Source organism: Phocoena phocoena, chromosome X (assembly GCF_963924675.1).
Source record: "Phocoena phocoena chromosome X, mPhoPho1.1, whole genome shotgun sequence".
NCBI classification, from domain to species: Eukaryota; Metazoa; Chordata; class Mammalia; order Artiodactyla; family Phocoenidae; genus Phocoena; species Phocoena phocoena.
In genome coordinates, this window is record NC_089240.1 from 22,356,861 (window position 1) to 22,374,102 (window position 17,242).

Here is a 17,242-nt window from a genome sequence, read left to right on the forward strand (position 1 = left end):
TGAGAGAGCTAGAGTCTGCTCCATTATAAAGGCATTTTAATTAGGTTATCTTGAGTATAGTTTGGCAAACTCTCAAGTGAGGGATAGCTTTTAGACGAGGGTATAATGAATGAAAACAGAGGTGGTTTGGATGGAAGGGCACCTGGAAGGGATGGTAGGACTTGTTCTTTGACACCAATCTAGGAGCTTGAGCTGCATCCAGCTGGGGAAAACAACTCCACATCTGAATTAAATGATAAACACTCTAATTGGGAACGTTAGTTTCACCAACTAGAGAGAATTTTTGGTCGATTCAGTGTTCTTTTTTTAAGAATATTGTATATTGTTTGAAATTTTCTGGATTAAAAAAAATTCCAAGGGAGGTGAATTTTGATAATCTGAGATCAAAATAATATTAATAACTGCTATTCTTTAAACAGTGGGTGATATTTGCTAGTCCTCTTGCCATGTGGTATATATAGTACATACATTACAACAGTCTTATAAGACAGGGCTTACCAAACTTGGCAGATGAAGAACTCACAATTTTTTCAAGTTCACAAGACTGGTTATTAGCAGAGCTGGGAATAGACGCCTGGTCTGAATTTGTCTAGAGGCCACACTGTTACACTGCTCCCAGCCTGAGGCAGACCTGTCTCTTAATTCACTTTTCTTTGCACTATTCCAAAATATCTCAAGCAATAAAAAGGCACTTGTAGCCAAAGTGCTAAAAGCAGGCCTACTGAAGGGAAGAGTAAACATGAGAATAAATCAATATTTGGGGATTGTCCCTGGGTTTCATTTTCCTAGGATCTTACTGAGAGCTAACTGTCTAGAAGCTGGTATTTTGTCCAGCTCCAGTTCTTTCTACCATTACAGCAGCCTTCTCCCGGGACTTCCCCAGTGTGTCCTTCTTCCAACTCTGGAACCTGACCTGCTGACCAGCTCTTCTCTGCGGCTCCTCTAAGGGCTACACTCTGCTCTCAGTGGAGCAGACAGCCCCTATCCCCTGCTGTCTCCCTGACTTAGAGCATCCCAACTCCCTGGAGATCACTTCCTTCACCATGGATGTGTATCATCTTTATTTTCCTGTTTATGTGGTTATTTGGAGATTTTCATTTCTTTTTCTCATTGTCTCTCTGTATCTCTGTCTCTTTGTCTCTCTTTTCATTATTTTTCAAATGTCTCTATTAATAGATGATTTAAATAGCTTCTGAGTATAAGTTTGTGAATCACTTGTTTATACATTTACTGCTGTGTATCAAGTTTGCAAGGAGTTTTTATATTTTGTGAATCAAATTGGGAAACATTCACTCTTATTTTTGATCTAGAATAGGGTAACATGGCATTGGAATAGGTGTTACTTTAGAAAAGTGAAATAAGTCAGTAGTAAAATTGTTGGCATCAAGAAATAGAGCAAAATAAAGTAAAAGATTACCAATTCATCTCTTCCTTATCTTTAGTCTGTTATTCAGTAAAAATTAAATGACACATACCTGGATTTGTTTAGCTTAAGAATTTAGGAGAAATTAAATCTTAATAAATTAGATAATATGCTCCCTGGCTTATTTATTCCCTTAACATTAATTGGGCATCTGCTCTTTGGAATACATTGTGTTATTTCTGGGGATGCTAGGATCTTTGTGTCTAGCAGCAGTAATCTTACAAGGAAGATGGTAAGATATATGGTAAACCAGAGAGACAACTAAAGAGAGTGAGGGAGTTGAGGTCCAGATAAACGCAGTGAAGTGGGAGTTAAGTTTAAATGCTCCAAGGTACATCCATTTGGGAAACTGCAAGTTCTTCAGATTAAAGTTTAACTTTAGCTATGTCATGTGGAGTTAAGTGGGAGTGAGGAACAAGGGCCAGCTCTTCACATGGTGTGTCTCAGAGTTGAGAGACTTAAGCTTGGAGGGCAAAATGACTTTTGAATCCTGGATAAACTAGAAAGAAACTCTCCATTGGCAGAGGTAAGATAGGTATTCTGGGCCCTTTTCCATTACATTTGAACACAGTTTGCAAAGTAATTGTTACACCTGTATCTCATGTCCACACAAAAACCTGCACAATTTTTGATAAGCTGTACTTTCATTTCATTTAGTTCAAAATATTTTTTTCAAATTTCTCGTGAGATTTCTTCTTATACTCATGTGTTGTTTAGAAGTGTTTTGTTTAAACTCCATGGTTTGGGGATTTTCCAGTTATCTGTTATTCATTTCTAGTTTAATTCCATTACTGTCTGAGACAGAAATTGTGTGATTTCTAGTCTTTTAAATTTGTGAAGATATAGTTTATGGCCCAGAATGTAGTCTATACTGGTGAATGCTCCGTGTGAGCTTGAGAAGTATGTGTCTTCTGCAGTTGGATGAAGCAGTCTATAGATGTCACTTATGTCCAGTTGATAAGTGATGTTGATGAGTTCAACTATGTCCTTACTGATTTTCTGCCTGCTGGTTCTGTCCATTTCTGATAGAGGGGCACAGAATTCTCCAACTATAATATTGGATTCACCTATTTCTCCTTACAGTTCCATCAATTTTTGCCTCACATGTTTTGATGTTCTCATTAGGCAAATACACATTAAGGATTGTTATGCCTTCTTAGAGATTTGACACCTTTATCATTATGTAATTCCCTTCTTAATCCCTGATAACTTTCTGTGCCCTGAACTCTGCTCTGTCTGAAATCAATATAGCCACTCCCACTTTATTATGATTAATGTTAGCAGGGTATATCCCTCTTCATTCCTTTACTTTTAATCTATGTGTATCTTTGTATTTAAAATGGGTTTCTTTCTCTAAACAACATATAGTTGGGATTTGTTTTTTGATCCACGCTGAAAATCTCTGCCTTTTTTTTTTTTCTGCCTTTTAATTGGTGTTTTTAGACTGCTGATATTCAAAGTAATTATTGATGTGAATGGGTTAATATCTACCATATTTGTTACTGTTTTCTATTTGCTGCCCTTTTTTCTCTTATTTTTGTTTTATACTTTTTCCACCTTTTGTGATTTTTATGTTAATTAACTTTATTGGGGGAATCATTTCACAATGTACATGTATATCAAAACATCACATTTCACACCTTAAATGTATGTTTGTCATTCATACCTCAATGAAACTGGAAAATATTAGTTGAGCATTTTATGTGATTCCATTTTCTATCCTTTATCGTATCAATTATTTTTTAAAATTTCTTTTCAGTGGTTGCCCTAGTGTTTTCAGTATACATTTACACCAAATCCAAGTTCACTTTGCAATAACACTACATCACTTTACAGATAGTGCAAGTAGCTTATAATCACAAAGTATTCCTAATTTTTCCCTCCTGTCCCTTGTATTATTTCTATTATTCATTTCACTTATACATAGGCCATAATCATCAAATACATGGTTGTAATTATTGTTTTGAACTGATATCTGTTAGATCAATTATGAATAAGAAAAATATAAGTTTTCTTTCACTCTCATTTATTCTTTCTCTAATTCTCTTCTCTTTATATGGATTCTACATCATTTTCCTTCTTTGTGAAGGACCTCTTTTATTTCTTTCAAGGTCAATCTACTAGCAACAAATTCCCTCAATTTTTGTTTGTCTGAGAAAGTCTTAATTTGTTCTTCACTTTTGAAGGATAATTTTGCAGGACAGAGAAATCCTCTATTTTTCCTCTCAACACTTTAAATATTTCACTCCACTCTTTCCTTGTTTGTGTGGTTTCTGAGGAATAGTCAGATGTAATTCTTATCTTTGCTCTTCTACAGATAGGTTGTTTTTCCTCTGGCTTCTTTTAAAATTTCTCTTTATCTTTGATTTTCTCCAGTTTGATGTGTGGGTTTTTCTGACACTACCAAGCAGTTCTCCAATTCTCAGTGGACAGTGACTGGCTGCCCTACAAATTTAACTCAATTCTGACACTATCTACCTGGAGAATGCATCACATCCCCCAGGTTAAAGATTCAGTCCCACATGACTGAATCTACTTCATATGCCAATCACAAGTCCCAGTTTGCTACCTGTACTTCTGACCTACTAGCTACGAAGTTCACAAGTGATTCTCAGTGCCACGCCCCTCTTAAACTGGACGGGATGGCTCCATGGAACTGGAATTGTTTATTTCCCTTGTCCCACATGGAAGGATAGAGAAGGCTAAAGTTGGGTATTTTATTTCTCCCAGATCAGTTGGGCTCTGATAAAACTCCAATAGATTAGTGTCTGATAATATAGTTTCTTCTGAGGGGAGGCATTGTTACGAAAAGAATGCTCTGGCATATGTCAAATGATTACTTTTCCCTCCCTTTGCAGGAAACCCAAAGGGATTTCTTTTCTAGTCTTCACTGTGACAATCTGGTAGAGCTCCTGGAGGTAAAATTCACAACAATGTAGAGAGGTTTGTTTTTTTTTTTTTTTTTTTTTAAGATTTAATTGTATTTATTTTTGGCTGCGTTGGATCTTTGTTGCTGCATGCGGGTAGTTGCGGCAAGTGGGGGCTACTCTTCGTTTCAGTGCATGAGCTTCTGCTTGCGGTGGCTTCTCTTGTTGCAGAGCACGGGCTTTAGGCACATGGGCTTCAGTAGCTGCGGCACTCGGGCTCAGTAGTTGTGGCACGCAGGCTCTAGAGCGCAGCCTCTGTAGTTGTGGCCACAGGCTTAGTTGCTCCATGGCATGTGGGATCTTCCCGGATCAGGGCTTCAACCCGTGTCCCCTGCATTGGCAGGTGTATTCTTATCTACTGCACCACCAGGGAAGTCCCTGTAGAGAGGTTTTAACTCTCAGACTTTTCCACAATGAGCTGCCAAGAAATTTTTCCATTACAGTTCAGGTTTTCCTACCCTGGCACGGTTCCCATGGAGGTTTCTGCTCTGGTAAGTTCTGATCCTCTGTATTGACCTATCTGCCTTTCCAATTAGAGGGGCAGCAGTTTGCTCTGTGGTCTAACCTCTCTGGCAGATCTAACAAAATTTATTGATTTTTTAGTTTTTTATTTGCTGTTAGGATGGAATGACGACTTCTAAGCTCCTCACATGTCAGACAGGAAACTGTAACTTTATTATTTCTTCAGTTATTCTTTCTGCCCCTTTCTCTCCTCTGAGACTCCTATTATATGTATGCTTTCATAATTGATGATGTTCTACAGGTCTTTTAGGCACTGTTCATTTTTCTTATTTTGTTCTTTCTGTTCCTGAGATTATATAATCTCAATTGACCTATCTTCAGGTTTATTGAGTCTTTCTTTGGCCTGCTCAGATCCCCTACTGAATCCCTCTAGTGTATTTTTTATTTCTGTTATTGTACTTCTCAACTCCAGAATTTCTATTTTGTTCATTTTAATAATTTCTAAATCTTGGTTTATATTCTTTATTTGGGGAGACATAATTCTCACAGTTCCTTGTTCCTGGTTTCCCTTATCTCTTTGATAATATTTAAATAGTTGATTTAAGTTCTTTGTCTAGTAAGTTCAATGTACGGGTTTCTTCCTGTACAGTTTCTATTAATTTCCTTTTTTCCATACTTTTCATTGCATACCTCATTTTTTTTGAAAACTAGACATTTTGAATATTATGTCAACTTTGAAATCAGATTCTTCCCCCATTCATGGCTTAGTTTTGCTTCTTGCTGTGGTTTCTGTTTGTTTGCTTCATTAATTTTCTGAACTAACTTTTTAAGATATGTGTTCTTTGTAATGAGTGGTCACTGACATCTCTGTTCAATTAGGTTATTGGTCAGCTAGTGATTTGACAGAGATTTCCTTAATGCCTGGAATAAAAAATATAAAACACCTCCATTCTTTGCAGATGGGCTCTATATGTTTGTGTTGGAGCATGCCTTCTACAGTCAGTTGGGCAATTTACAACTTTGCCTATACTTCTGCTTGCACGGAGCCGAACTGTGAGCCTGAGGTGAGAGATTAGGGCCTTTCAGGTATATTTTTTAGCATTAACTAGTCCTGGGCATTCATATGATCTTCTAGATTCCCAGGAATATGTGGTAGCTTTTCAAAGCTCCTTTCCCCCAAAGCATCTCACTCTTTAACCTTTCTTCCCATGCTTTTTGGTTTGCCTAAGACTTGTTCCAACTGTTATCCTTCAGGCATCAGTGGCTTATCTTTAAATGTTTTTGACAAACAGTGCACAGAAAAATGCCTTCTCCCTGGGAAAGTTTAGAGTTTGGAGAAATAAAAGGAGTCCTTTGAACTCATCCTTCAGGGAGCCATTAGATAGGCCAAAACAACCACAATTTCCTGAGAACAGGTCCGTTTTGCTCTCTCTAGCATGAGGAACCCATATCTGGAAAGCTGGCTCCCTTCCTTAAGGCCAGTACTCATTGGAGGAGCCAGGTAAGAGGTAGGTGAAAATTCCATGAAGTTCTCTTATCAAGATTCAGCTCCCTTACCTTTTCTTTTTCCTGGTCAATTTTTTAAATTGAAGTATAGTTGATTTACAATGTTGTACAATGTTGTACTTCCTGGTGTACAGCAAAATGATGCAGTTATACATATATATATATTCTTTTTCATATTCTTTTCCATTATGGTTTATTACAGGATACTGAATATAGTTCCCTGTGCTATACAGTAGGACCTTGTTGTTTATCTATTTTATATATAGTAGTTTGTATCTGCTAATCCCAAACTCCTAATTTATCCCTCCCTCACCCCCCTTTCCCCTTTGGTAACCATAAGTTTGTTTTCTATGTCTGTGGGTCTGTTTTGTAAATAAGTTCATTTGGGTTATATTTTAGATTCCACATATAAGTGATATCATATAGTATTTGTCTTTCTCTTTCTGACTTATTTCACTTAGTATGATAATCTCTAGTTGCATCCATGTTGCTGCAAATGGCATTATTTCATTTTTTACAGCTGAATAGTATTCCATTGTATATATGTACCACATATTCTTTATCCAGTCACCTGTCAATGGACATTTAGGTTGTTTCCATGTCTTGGCTATTGTGAATAGTGCTGCTATAACCATCGGGGTGCATGTACCTTTTTGAATTAGAGTTTTCCCTGGATATATGCCCAGGAGTGGGATTGCTAGATCATATGGCAACTCTATTTTTAGTTTTTTAAGGAACCTCCATACTGTTTTCCATGTGGCTGCACCAATTCACATTCCCACCAACAATGTAGGAGAGTTCCGTTTTCTCCACACCCTCTCCAGCATCTGTTATTTGTAGACTCTTTAATGGTGGCCATTCTGACTGCTGTGAGGTGGTACCTCATTGTAGTTTTGATTTGCATTTCTCTAATAATTAGCAATGTTGAGCATCTTTTCATGTGCCTATTGGTCATCTGTATGTCTTCTTTGGAGAAACGTCTATTTAGGTCTTCTGCCCATTTTCTGATTGGGTTTTTTGGTTTTATGTTATTGAATTGTATGAGCTGTATGTATATTTTGGAAATTAAGCCTTTGTTGGTTGCATTATTTGCAAATATTTTCTCCAAGTCCGTATGTTGTCTTTTTGTTTTGTTTATCGTTTCCTTTGCTGTGCAAAAGCATCTAAGTTTGATTAGGTTCCATTTGTTTAGTTTTCCTTTTATTTCTATTGCCTTGGGAGACTGACCTAAGAAAACATTGGTACGACTATGTCACAGAATGTTTTGCCTATGTTCTCTTCTAGGAGTCTTATGGTGTCATATCTTATCTTTAAGTCATTAAGCCATTTTGAATTTATTTTTGGGTATGGTATGGGGGTGTGTTCTAATTTCATTGATTTACATGCAGCTGTCCAGCTTTCCCAACACCACTCACTGAAGAGACTGTCTTTTCTCCATAGTATATTCTTGCCTCTTTTGTTGAAGATTAATTGACATAGGTGGGTGGGTTCATTTCTGGGCTCTCTGTTCTCTTCCACTGATCCATATATCTGTTTTTGTACCAATACCACACTGTTTTGATTACTGTAGCTTTGCAGTACTGTCTGAAGCCTGGGAGGGTTATGTGTCCTGCTTTATTCTCTTTCCTAAGGATTGCTTTGGCAATTCTGGGTCTTTTATGGTTCCATATAAATTTTAGGATTATTTGTTCTAGTTCTGTGAAAAATGTCAAGGGTAATTTGATAGAGATCACATTAAATCTATAGATTGCTTTAGGTAGTATGGACATTAAAACAATATTAATTCTTCCAGTCTAAGTCAGCTCCCTTTTTAAATTAAGTAGTCTCCTCAGTTGTTGTAAAACTATGATTAATTTTTAGAGTTTTAATAAAGTTTATTCTGACAGTTTTTGCCAGTTTATTAGATGTTTTTGTTTCAGAATAGTGTTCTGGAATTCTCTACTCCACCATTTTCACGGAATTTACTCCATTCCCCTATTTTTAAGGTGAAACAATCTTAAGTTCTATGATTGTGAAGTGTTTTTTATAATATAAACATTTTCTTCTGCATGTTTGAAGTGAGAATGGTGAAAGGCTTATATACTACTGGCTCAAGAAAAAAAAAGTTGCTGACTATCATTGGGTATATATAATAGGATGTTAAACAACTTAATAGTAAAGACTTTAATGATTAATTTTTAGTTTTCTCAGCATTCTGGTCTCAATGAATTAACCCTTTAAAAGCTAAAAATTGTTTAAAAACAAGTACTTTCTTCAACAATACTGTTAAATCATATAGTACTTTTTAAGTACATTTTTTCCTAAGATCATAAATTGTTTTCTGTGAGTTAGTTTTTCCATTACTTTTAACATTTCTGAATTAGTGAGGCAAATTTTTTTCATACAGACACAATTTAAATGCATAGCTAAGTGGTTTGCAAAATATCACACAGAATTGGTAATGACATTAATATTATAAAATGGATCTACAATTGCATAGCCTAAAGAATGATGAAATCATTAATTTTCCTTGGAAAGCTATAGATACACCTACAGTGTGACCAAGGACAGGTTATGTAAATAAAGTAACCTATCCACAATGTCACACATGTTAATTGTTAGAATATTTTAAAATAATGATTTCAAAAAACGGAAATATATAAACTATTTCAGCATGTTGGGCTCCATGTCAGATAATAAAATAGTAATACCCATTCTTACAAAGAATGTATATAGTGATTACTGACAGAAGGCCCATGAGAATTAATACGTACAATTGCTTCTCTCACTGCATGAAAAGTTTGTGGAAACTGAAATTTAAATCATAGTGCTAAAATACGGCATGGGTCCAAGGCACCTGCTATCCATGAATACAATACTGATCTTGAGGCAATATTTGGAAAATTTAAAAGTTTGGCATTTAAGTATTATAGGGATAGCACACATTATAGCAAGATTTTTTAAAACAATTAAATGTGACTACTTCATGATATGGTCCAATGGTGTATAAAATTTCTTCTAGAGAAACAAAGAATGCTTTTGGACCAATGCATAAAACAGAAACTAAAATTTCCTCCTTTGCCTGCCAGTCATGTGATTATACTTATTAAACAGTCTTTCAAACTCTCAAAATACTCTTTCTTTTTTAGTTTTTACAAATGGGGAGTTATTCATTTTGCAAATAAGAGATATCCATTTTTTGATTTGCTGTTGGTCCAGCATAAATTCTTATATATAGTGAGGGGAGGGGGATTCTTAAATTGAAGGAAACTAAGTAAATTTCTTAACTCAACAAAATCTTTAAAATAATATGCCACACTATTCTTTACAAAATGAAAGTATCACATTATATAACATTATTTTGTCAAGCCATACCAAACATAGAGCACAAATTATACTTATGTAGATTAAAATGATTATACTTACCTATAACTGAGTTAAAATTTTAATCTGAGTACCACTTCACCAGTCAGAATGACCATCATTAAAAAGTCTACAGGGGGGCTTCTCTGGTGGCACAGTGGTTAAGAATCCACCTGCTAATGCAGGGGACACGGGTTTGAGCCCTGGTCCAGGAAGATCCCACATGCCATGGAGCAACTAAGCCCGCGAGCCACAACTACTGAGCCCATGTGTCACAACTACTGAAGCCCACGCACCTAGAGCTTGTGCTCCGCAACGAGAAGCCACTGCAGTGAGAAGCCCATGCACTGCAACGAAGAGTAGCGCCTGCTCGTCGCAACTAGAGAAAGCTTGTGAGCAGCAATGAAGACCCAACACAGCCAAAAATAAATAAATAAAATAAATAAATTTATTTTTTAAAAAAAGTCTACAGGGACTTCCCTGGTGGCCCAGTGGTTAAGACTCTGAACTCCCAATGCAGGGGGCCTGGGTTCGATATCTGCTCAGGGAACTAGATCCCACATGCATGCCGCAACTAAGAGTTCGCATGCTGCAACTGAAGATCCTACATGCAGCAACTAAAAGAGTCATGTACCAGAATGTTCATTGCAGCTCTATTTACGATAGCGAGGACATGGAAGCAACCTAAGTGTCCATCAACAGATGAATGGATAAAGATGATGTGGCACATATATACAATGGAATATTACTCAGCCATAAAAAGGAACGAAACTGAGGTATTTGTAGCACAGTGGATGGACCCAGAGACTGTCATACAGAGTGAAGTAAGTCAGAAAGAGAAAAACAAATACCATCTGCTAACACATATATATGGAACCTTAAAAAAAAAAAGGTCATGGAGAACCTAGGGGCAAGATGAGAATAAAGATGCAGACCTACTAGGGAATGGACTTGAGGATATGGGGAGGGGGAAGGGTAAGCTGGGACAAAGTGAGAGCGTGGCATGGACATATATACACTACCAAACATAAAATAGATAGCTAGTGGGTAGCAGCTGCATAGCACAGGGAGATCAGCTCAGTGCTTTGGGACCTCCTGGAGGGGTGGGATAGGGAGGGTGGGAGGGAGGGAGACGCAAGAGGGAAGAGATATGGGAACATATGTATATGTATAACTGATTCACTTTGTTATAAAGCAGAAACTAACACACCATTGTAAAGCAATTATACTCCAATAAAGATGTTAAGAAAAACAAAAAGATCCCACATGCCTCAACGAAGATCCCGCATGCGGCAATAAAGATCCCACATGCTGCAGCTAAGAGCCAGCACAGCCAAATAAATAAATATTAAAGAAAGAGTAAATCCTAAGAGTTCTCATCACAATGAGGAAATTAAAAAAGAAAAAGGAAACAAAACAGAACAAAAAAGTCTACAAATAGCAAATGCTGGAGAGGGCTTGGAGAAAAGGGAACCCTCCTACACTGCTGGTGGGAATGTAAGTTGGTACAGTCACTATGGAAAACAGTATGGAGATTCCTCAGAAAGCTAAAAATACAATTACCATATGATCCAGCAATCCCACTCCTGGGAATATACCTGCACAAAAGTAAAATTCAAAAAGATACATGCACCCCTGTGTTCATAGCAGCATTATTAACAATAGCCAAAACATGGAAACAACCTAAATGTTCATCGACAGAGGAATGGATAAAGAAGATGTGGCACATATATACAATGGAATACTACTCAGCCATAAAAAGAATGAAATAATGCCATTTGCAGCAACATGGATTATCATACTAAGTGAAGTAAGTCAGAAAAAGACAAATCACTTATATGTGGAATCTAAAATATGACAAAAATGAGCCTATCTACAAAACAAACAGACTCATAAACATAGAGAACATACTTGTGGTTGCCAAGTCAGGGGAGGGAGAGGGATAGACTGGGAGTTTGGGGTTGGTAGATGCAAACTATTACATTTAGAATGGATAAATAAGAAGGTCCTACTATATAGCACAGGGAACTATATTCAATATCCTGTGATATACCATAAAGGAAAAGAATATAAAGAAGAATATATATGTGTGTATAAATGAGTCACTTTCCTACACAGAAGAGATTAGCATAACAGTGTAAATCGACTACACTTGAATAAAAATAAATTTTAATCTGATTATGTAGCCTGAAAGTAAAAAGCATTAAATGGCTAAAATAGTAAAGAAAAGGATGATTTATGTTCTTTCATTTTGTACTGACTTTGCTAGGACATTGTGAAAATAACAGAAATATCAAAAATTAGAATTCCATTATTCTGAACAATAATTGACAATGGTCCTAGTGGACCTTAATATGCTGATACTTTATTTGAACAATCAAAGGATACTGAATGATATAAATTCCCTTTTGAAAGATACCTTTGAGTATTCTGTTCAGCATCAAGCACATTACCAATGTAAGTGCTCGAAAATAAGCAACTCAATTGATTAACAGCATTACACATTCAATTATAGTTGGCATTATTGTACTGAATCACATTCTCTTGGAAATGAGTTATTCCTGTATGAGGTTTATGTTAATTCTTTCAACCAGTATATCAAGTTAATCATTACATCACAAGCCAGGTAATAGGAAAAATACTGTGTAGAGCAAATGAATACCTTTAAATTTTCACAATAGAGATCCATAGAATGTGAGAAGTGAAAAGGACCATAAAGGTACTAAAAAGTGGATACATTTCAAATCCCCTCTTTGACTTGTATTCTACAAAATAAGGCTGTATGGATAATGACAAAAACTCATTCAAGAAGTTAAGAGGAGAGCTTGGCTCTCCTCTTCTCCCTCCTCTCAAATCGTTTGAAGTTATAGCTCTGGACTGTGAGGTCTGTGTTGACATTACAAAACTGAAGTTAAATAATCTCTCAGTGTGAGATAAAAGTAATGGCTATTTATATCAATTCCAATTCTTGGTTTAGAGAATCTAGTTCTGAAATGCTCAAGAGGTTTCTGCTGATGGATGTTACTTTATTTTACTCTTAAAATGAAAGGTAGCAGAATTTACCACCCCAAAATATGTCTCTTTGGCATAAGGATTATTTTGAGATGATTATTTTTAAGAACTGCAGACACAGAAGAAGCTCTGAAAACCAAGAAGTTACTCTTTAGAAGTTTAAGAAACATTTACATTTATAAGGGAAATCTCCATTTGTAAGGGTGTCTCCCTCTCTATACCAGGAAGAAGATGATTCTAAATCTCCAGAAACTCTTAATAATGGAGAAGACAACAACTTATATCTGCATGACAACCTTCCCTTTGTACACTGTGTTTTGCCTAGTAACCTCCCATAACTGGCCTCCCCTGTAACATCTTCTTTTGTCTTTAGCTGGAGATGATCTTTAAGGTGGTGGCTCAGGCCATAACTGGGAGTTACTCAGTTTTCTGGAGTATCTCCCATGTATAGAGGAGGTATACATGTTGTTAAACTCCTGTGTTTTTTTCCTGTTAACCTGTCTTTTTATTCTAGGGGGGTGGTCTCAGCCAAGAACCTAGAAGAACAGAGGAAAAATTATCTTTACTCCCCTATAAAAGTGTATTTATTTAAAACACACATTTCTTCAGATAGCTCATTTTGATCATTTTGTTTTACTGTTTTGCAAACTTTATTACCGTTATTGAAAATAGTATTTAATTACTAATTACTCTCTAAATTGTACAGGTGGTTAGACATCTGTGACATCTAAAACACTAAATACTAAATTAAGACATTAAAATCCAAAAAGTGCGAAAAATAGGCACGTAAACTACTTTGTCCAAACTTTGCAATTGAAAAACTGAACTAAGGGACTTCCTTGGTGGTCCAGTGGTTAAGACTCTGTGCTTCCACTGCACCAGGCACAGGTTTGATCCCTGGTGAAGGAACTAAGATCCCGCATGCCCCACGGCACGGCCAAAAAAAAAAAAAGACTGAACTAAGATGAAGGCTATCAAAATTTCAATACTTTTTTCTGACTATCCAAACAAAAAGGACAAGTAAGACTAACTAAAAGTATGAATCTTCTTATTATTGACAATTTCTGGGATAACAATGTTAATGAGAGATTTTAAAAGCAAACTAATACAGCAGTTTTATAAAAACACTATAAAATATGAGATCAAGAGTATCACTATTAATAAAAATGTAAAAAAAAATGAGATCAAGAGTATCACCATTAATAAAAATGTAAAAAAAAAAAAGAGTATCACCATTAATTAACATATGAAGCACACCTACTAGAAACATGTTGCCACAGAGCAGAAACCAAGTGTGGCCAAATATTTTGTAATGAATGTTTAAGAAAATATAACCAAACATTCAGCGCTCTGACTGAAGACTCAAGACAGAAATACAATAAAGCAAGGGAGAGGTGATAAAACAACATGATAAGATGAAAATTAAGATGGCAGAACTGAGGAAAGAATCATTAGGATAAATCAAACCATCACAGAAAGGGAGATGTACATATTTTAGAATGAACATAAAGGACAGTTTAAGAAGCACAATAAGGAATACTGAAGATATGAATGTTAAAAGAAAACATTATAAAACAGAAACCTGGACTTCCCTGGTGGTGCAGTGGTTAAGAATCCACCTGCCAATGTAGGGGACACGGTTGGAGCCCTGGTCTGGGAAGATCCCATATGCCGTGGAGCAACTAAGCCCGTGCGCCACAACTACTGAGCCTGCGCTCTAGAGCCTGTGAGCCACAACTACTGAGCCTGCATGCCACAACTACTGAAGCCCGCATGTCTAGAGCCCATGCTCCGCAACAAGAAGCCACTGCAATGAGAAGCCCGTGCACCACAATGAAGAGTAGCCCCCACTCGCCGCAACTAGAGAAAGCCCACGTGCAGCAGTGAAGACCCAACGCAGCCCAAAATAAATAAAGAAAGAAATTTATTAAAACAAAACAAAACAGGGCTTCCCTGGTGGCGCAGTGGTTGAGAGTCCGCCTGCCGATGCAGGGGACACGGGTTCGTGCCCCGGTCTGGGAAGATCCCACATGCCGCGGAGCAGCTGGGCCCGTGAGCCATGGCCGCTGAGCCTGTGTGTCCAGAGCCTGTGCCCCGCAGCGGGAGAGGCTACAACAGTGAGAGGCCCGCGTACAGAAAAAAAAAAAAAAAAAAAACAAAAGACAGAAACTTATGCCAACCTAAACCATGTTCAAAAGAGACTCTTAGATAGCTGAGTGACTAATCCATTTTTGACAGTGAGTGGTTTTAAACAACCAAAAAATGCAATACAATATTGAAATATCTAAGTTGATAGTTTGAAGGTTATAATATACTTAAGAATAAAATGGAATCTGCTTATAAGAATTGATTTCCTAGTGTTACTGATATTCAAATATCTGCACTTTTGTATTTTTAATTTTATTAAATACATGGAGATAGATACATAATTTAAAATATATACTTAAAATGGATATAGATGCTTTATTTTTAGTGCAGCCTTTTTTTTTTACATGTCTTCTTTTGCTTGGCTCTCCTCTTCTCCCTCCTCTCAAATCAGTATATGTCCCCTTCTCTGCCTTTAAGATGACCAATATAACATGGTCAGCATCCTCACATGTCCTGTATAAATACATACACATATCTCTCTATATAAGTATAATCTAAGTATAATCTTTACTTTTGTCACTGTTGATTTTATAAGAATGGCATTACACTGGACACATGTTTGCATCTTGTTTTTCTCACTCAATAATACACGTGAAAAACATGCAACTCAACTGATAAAGTTCTAATTCATTATTTTAAATGACAATATAATAACTAATGGTATGGATGTGCCACAACAACTTATCCTGATATTTTCCTAATGACAGAGATTCACTTTTTTTCCAGTTTTTTTTTTAACTAAAACAAATATTGCAGCAATAAACTTTTGCCTGCATATGTCCTTTTGTGCTTTTATTTCTATGGAGTGGGTTTATGTATTTTTAGTTTTATTATATGTTGCCAAGTTGTTTTTAAAAAGTCTCTAATACATCAGAATTTCACTAGCAGTTATGAAAGTACCTCTTTCCTCAGTCACCATCAACAATAGAGATTAGAGCACTTTTTAATTTTAGCCATTCTAATAGTTACAATGGTATTTCACTGTTACTCTAATTGGCATTTCCCTGACTGCTGGTGAATTTGAACCTCTTTTCATATGTCTGTCAACTCTTTGGATTTGTATGTCTATTTACATGTTTTTCTATTGGATTACAAGCCTTTTTCTTGTCAATTTGTAAGAGTATTTGCTATTTTATACAAATTAACTAGTTGTTAATAGCATTACTTTTTCTCTTTAGATCTACCACCCATTGATCAATTTGGTTTATATTTTGTTGTACTTAAAAAATACTTTTATATTTTCTTTTATAGCTTTTTTGGCTTTCAGTTGTGATTAAAATCTTTTCTGCCCTTGCTTTTTTTTTTTTTTTTTTTTTGGCTGCATTGGTTCTTCTTTGCTGCATACGGGCTTTTTCTAGTTGCGTAAGCAGGGGCTACTCTTCGTTGTGGTGCACTGGCTTCTCATTGTGGTGGCTTCTCTTGTTGCAGAGCACAAGCTCTAGGCGTGTGGGCTTCAGTAGTTGTGGCACGCAGGCTCAGTAGTTGCGGCATGTGGGCCCTAGAGCACATGGGCTTCAGGAGTTACAGCACATGGGCTCAGCAGTTGTGGCGCGTGGGCTCTAGGGCGCAGGAGCTTCAGTAGTTGTGGCATGCGGGCTCAGTAGTTGTGGCTCACGAGCTTAGTTGCTCCGCAGCATGTGGGATCTTCCTGGACCAGGGCTCGAACTTGTGTCCCCTGCCTTGGCAGGCAGATTCGTAACCACTGCACCACCAGGGAAGTCCCTGCCCTGGCTTTTTATAAGAAGTTTTCAAGATTTCCTTTTTTTTTTTTTCCTTTATGCTTAGTTTAGTTTCACTTGCTCATATGGTACTGCATGCAGAGGTCTTGCATCTGGCACTTCAGACCAGAGTTCCTAGTGTAAAATGGCTCAGCCTGACACTTGAGCTTAGTGTACCATGTGCAGAAATGCTGCACCCGGCACTTTGATCTGGAGTGCTGTGAGCAGCATGGCTGCATCTGACTGGCAAGAACTGTCCCCTCCCTGCTGACAAGAACCCTATAAAGCAGCCCCACCAATGGCCTTTCGGGGAGAGCATATGTTCTAGAGAGCGAGTTTTCTCTTCTCCATTCTTTGCTCAAAAAATAAAGCTTTCATTTTCTCTGAACTGAATTCAGTTTCATTCTATTGATGCAAGCTACACCAGGCAGGAGGATCCTTGTTGGGGCCCGGGCAGTAACAAATTTTGAGGACCATGAAGAGACCAACTGTGGCCTTTTTGCCTGCACTTATCCACTAGGCTCTGGGATCACCCTGGCTCCAATAGGAGGACAGCGGAGGCTTTAGGAGGTTCACGTGAGGATGATTGACTCTGGTCTTTGAGGACACTCTGACGGGTTGCTTTGATTTGGCAGCCTTTCCCAAATCAAAGCAACTCTGCCCAGCAACCTGATACCTGGGTGGGGAGCACACACAGCGTAGCC